This window comes from Rhagoletis pomonella, unplaced genomic scaffold, assembly GCF_013731165.1.
Source record: "Rhagoletis pomonella isolate Grant_MI unplaced genomic scaffold, Rhpom_1.0 Rhpom_scaffold_00009, whole genome shotgun sequence".
Taxonomy (NCBI): Eukaryota; Metazoa; Arthropoda; class Insecta; order Diptera; family Tephritidae; genus Rhagoletis; species Rhagoletis pomonella.
This window is the reverse complement of record NW_023458563.1, coordinates 2454988-2460259: the sequence shown is the minus strand read 5'-3', so window position 1 is coordinate 2460259 and position 5272 is coordinate 2454988.

The following is a 5272-nucleotide window of genomic DNA, read 5'->3' as shown; positions in this document are numbered from 1 at the left end:
TCTGGTTTGATGTAAAAAGCGGAACAAATTATCCAATGAAATGTTAATTTGTGTGTGTGTATAAAATAACGGTTGCTTTTGAATCAAAGAAAGTCATGTGCTTCAAATTTAAAGTCAACAAAAATCATACTAGCTAACACAATGCAAATAATTTGTTACAGCTATAGTTTTAAGAATTACCAGTTAGTCTTCAACCGACCTTTGAATTTCGCTACCTAAAGGTGAAAAGGTGGCAAGTCCATTTTTTTCAAAATTTATTTTTTGATGCAAAATTTTTATTTTGATGGCGATGTCCTACGAAGTGACAATTGTCGCCGTGACGATTGTTGTTGTGTTAAAAAAGGGTCTCCTCCGGGCTAGAACAAATGTGGTTAGTTTTGAGCTGGTTCCAAGAAGTTTAGTACAGAGCCTTTTTGAGGTGAAACTTCTTAGGCGGCGGTATTGCAAAAATGGATAGAGAAATTTTTAAAACTGAAAATGTTACATGAGTAAGAAGGAAGATAGAGTATAGAGAAAGCCAAAAAAAAAGAAAACGACGTATGCACAGCGATACAAAGCGATAGCACAAACCTCTTTAATGCGCATGCATACGAGTATCTACATACCTTTGTACTAGGGATGGTATTTTTGACGTCCCGGAATTAATGCAAGCAAAGCCCGGGATCCCGAAAATTTTGAAATATCGAATTGATAGTTTTGACTGCAGTTAACAAAAAGCTTGAAACTGTACTTTTAAACTGCAGTCTGAGCGTTTTTTGTAGAAGATTTCAATGTATTTACTCATAGCGTCGCTAATGTAAACGAAACAGAGAGTTTTAAGGAAAAGTTAGATAATTTTTTACATCAATCTACTCAAAACTTCCTCAAATCGAAATACTTATAATTTGACCGACGTGCTGGTAAAAGAAGTTCAAATATCTTGTAATGGAGGAGATAGGGGTCATTATCTTCAAATGGATTATGTCTACCTTTTGACAGTTCAGCAAAGGGCCCATTTCACAATGCGTAGTTAACTCAGTATCGGCAGTTAACTACAAATTTTTGTACTGAAAATCTCTAGTTAACTGCCGATTCTGAGCTAACTACGCACTGTGAAATTGGCCCTAAAAGTGTTGATGCCGAAATATGTTTTTCATCAGTAGGTTTTGTATGTAAAAACTGCAGGTCAAGCTTAGAAGACTCCGCTTTGAATGCTTTACTGCTCTTACGAAAACATTTTAAGTGCAATAATAACAACACCGGCAAAAAAAAGGGGTGTATGTCTTTAACCAGATCCACTACCAACATGTATTTCGACCCGCTGAATCCGATTCAGAGATCCGTTTGACTCGTACACCCTCAATATTTCTAGTAAATTGCGAAAAAAATGGCAAAAAATTATCCATTCGCCATTTCTTTATAGAGTAGAATAAACATGTTTAGAGAAATTGTTTTTGTATATTTCGTTTTATGTTTTTTTATTAATCGTCACTTTCGAAAGTACCTGGTATTTACATTATTATTTGTGATGTATACGTTCCTCAATCACATGGTTTTTTAAATACAATTAAAAAAATGTTTTACTTTAAAATTTGTCTGATTTAATAAATATCGCTAGCGTAGAGTGCAAAGTTGCTAAGTCCCATTTTAAAAATTGTACAGGAGAGGAAAAAACTTCGTATAGCCATTTTCTTCAAGTATTTCGCAAAACTTTGAATACAACATTTTGACTGTTTAAAGCAAAGCAAAACTCCATACGAATCGGAGGGATTCGATATTAAAAGATTTCGAACTTTTTTGGCCTGATCGAATTTTCGGAGCTTTTTGTGGCCTCAGCAAATTTTCCTTTCATTGAATATAAAGGCCTGTATGCAGCTCTCAAGAAAAGCAAAAACTCCATATAAAATGACGTACAAGAAATGGCTAAGAAATTTTCTTGGGTCAAATTTCCTTAAGGCAGCACGCACTTCTTAAGAAATTTACTACGCTTTCTACTACGGTTTTCTAAAGTTTTTGTGAAAAAAGAGCACAAGGCAACCCAGGTTTGCAACAGAAATATATGCCCGTTCCATTATTCCTTGAGGAAAGAGTGAGGCAACAGGCTGTGAGGTATCAAAAATGTCAAAATTCCTTGGACACACACGCGAAATAATGGCCATTTTTTCTTGACCGTTTTCTTGAGAGCTGCATACAGGGCTTAAACGAGAAAACATAAAACCAGGACATTTACCCTTTTCGAAACGATGCAATTTTAATTTGTCTAGCCTCCTATATCAAAATATGATTTTTCATTAAAAGTGAAGCTAGCAACTTTTCACTCTAATACCATGTCCCCACCAAAAAGTTAACCATCTCAATCGAACTTAACCACATCACTAACTATTGCTGTCCACACTGCGGTTTGAGGTTTATAAAACAGTACAAATGTAAAGAACTGTGTTTTGACCTCCAAAAATCGATTCAGGACTAAATTACTGCAAAATCGGAGCAAAAACAAATTTTCCGTACTAGATTGAATTTTTTATTTTTGTTTCTGACATTAATTGTTTGACTAAAAAATTTTCTATTCATGCAAAATAAGAACGCGGGGCAATGTAAGGATAATATGTTACATATTTAGGTAATTTTTAGCATTTTCTATATAGTAGAACGTATCTAACACTTAATTTTTTAAAAAGCAAACCTTTTCTACTTTATATAAATTTCATTCTACATCTATTTTTTAACAAGTTAAGTAAAGTTCTGCATCCGCCAATTTGTACAGCCATACATCAAAAAATAACGAATTTACTTTATTGACGCATTGCTATGAAAGAGTTACTTTTTAACAGTGAGATTTGGCTAACTTTCAATTTTTTTACTGAAACCGGTGGTGAACACTCAAAAAACGGCCCCAAGAGGGGCATAACATGAATGAAAAAAACGGAATAGATTCAAGCGGAGTAGAGGAGTAGATTTCAAATTTTTTCAAAAGCCGGAGTAAATCTAATCTGATCTTAGTTGAGTCCAAACACTAGTAGGGAACGAATTCTTTACATTTTAACGCTAATGACCCACAGATGGCAGGGAAACACAGGGTTGTATCAGACTTTCGACGTGGTTTCGAGTTGGTTAGCTTTTAACCATCTCAGTGAAATGGTTAAGTGCTGTCATTTTTTATATAGCGAAACTACGCTAAATCAAGTGGGTTATCGGGATAACCAACTCAATAGCCATAACTACGTGGTTAGCTCCGGTGGGGACATGATATAAGCTAGCGATATATGAGTTTTACAATCAGTTTATCGTAAATTTTAAATAGTTTTATTTAATGGTATGTTTAAATGCTTTCAGATATTGAATTTTTACTCATATTCATAAAATCTATGACTCAATTTGAATCCCGGGATAAGTCGCGAGATCCCGGGATTTCCTAAAAAATATCCCAAAATCCCGGGATCAAATTTTCCTGATATTTTGGCATCCCTAGTGTGTATGTCAGTTTTATTTGTTCACTAAATAAGCAGTATGGATAACTCAGCCGAAATACGTGCTTTTGCTGAATTTTATAGATGTGTGTATGCCGAAACTTATGAAATTGTAAAAATGAGATTGTACATATAAAGGGTATTGAATATAAATCCTCGATATGAATGAAATCGTAATAAGAATACATCAGTTCGTATTAGATGATAGAATACAACGTTTCGCAAAGAGAAGGCGAGTAAGAGCAAATGTCGAACAAAGGAATTTGTCTTCTTTCAATTATTTAAATAAATGCATTTTGCAAACAAAAGTTCGCACAGGGCGCATCGTAACAAATCCCGTCGAGTTTATAGGGCCGTCTTGATTGCACTGCTAATGATGCTAGCAGGTCGAACTCATATAAGGTATTGTTACTGGATTTTCAATTGAAATTAAAAATTGATCAATAAATTATAAATAAGCAAAATGAAATGAAATTAATGTTTAATTTCTAACCAAACCTATATATGTAACTCAATCACCTAATGCTTTGCCGTGCCGTACACATATCTAACACCTTTTTCACTTCTATCACGTGTACGGTGCTACACGCGTCTGTTTTTTATACAAACAACATCCTACATTTTCAAAAGTTCTCATTACTGTAAATAATAAAGAAAAATATTTTAAATCTAATGAAACGAACGTGTTATGATTTTAAGATATGAACATTTTAATTTTCATCATGCTCTAAAATATAGCTGCTAATAACATGAATAAATATAAGATAAGTATAAGTATTATTTATAGCTTCTTCACAATGATATATATTTTTTTTTTCCAAAAACTACGACAACGTATTACCAAGTGAATGTATGAAAGTACATTATGGTGGTCCAAGCAAAGTAAAGTAGGAATTTTAATGTTCTCACCCCTAAGATTGTTCCATATCGAAAAAATATACCCCTGTTTACTTTCTGAAATCAAAAAAATCATTAGAGGTTGCTCAAAACGGTGAATGTTTCCATATATTTTATATGGGAAAAAATAAATTTTTCGTATTTTAAACAAAAAACTCAAAAAATGCAATGGGGGATCCATAAAACTAGTTGATATTAAAATGACAATTGGGTATTATTCTTTGACGTCTCGTTAAGAGAAAAAAGTTTTCAGATTGCAAACTATTGATTTTCAAGTATTCTATAATATTTACATATACGAAAACTGTTTTTCCCCATATACATAAAATAAATGCGAAACTCTGAGCACTTTGAGAGACCTCTAAGTAGTTTTTGATAAAAAAGGGCACATTTTTCACAATTATGAAACCTACTACATATGTTTAAAACAAAGGAATATGTCGCAATAATAAGTAGTCGCGACTAGCGAGCGTTTCTATGTCAATTTGAGACTGAATCACGACTAGTATTAAGTAAGTTAGTAGATAAATGTGCTGAGTTTTTCTTTCGGACTAATTCTAATACAAAAAATACACTCTAAAAAAAAAAATTGTGCAGATTTCTTAGCTAAAAGGTAGGTTACTGATTTCCTACCTTATTATTCGCGAAATTACATGCTCGATTATTCAACGAATAGTTTGTTTAAATTTCGGACTTTTTAGAGTGTAATATAGCTGCCGTGGTGTGCGTAAATTTACTACGAAAGTGTGTACAAGCTACAAAATACACATATGCTGTTTGATTTCACACGTAGAATTGAGTAAAGCCGCTAACAAAAAGGATTTTTACAGACGGAAATGTGTAAACGAGAAAAATACATATTCATCGTGTAAATTTACCAAAAAATTTTAAAAATAAACAAAAATATACTCGATTTATAGTCGCATTTT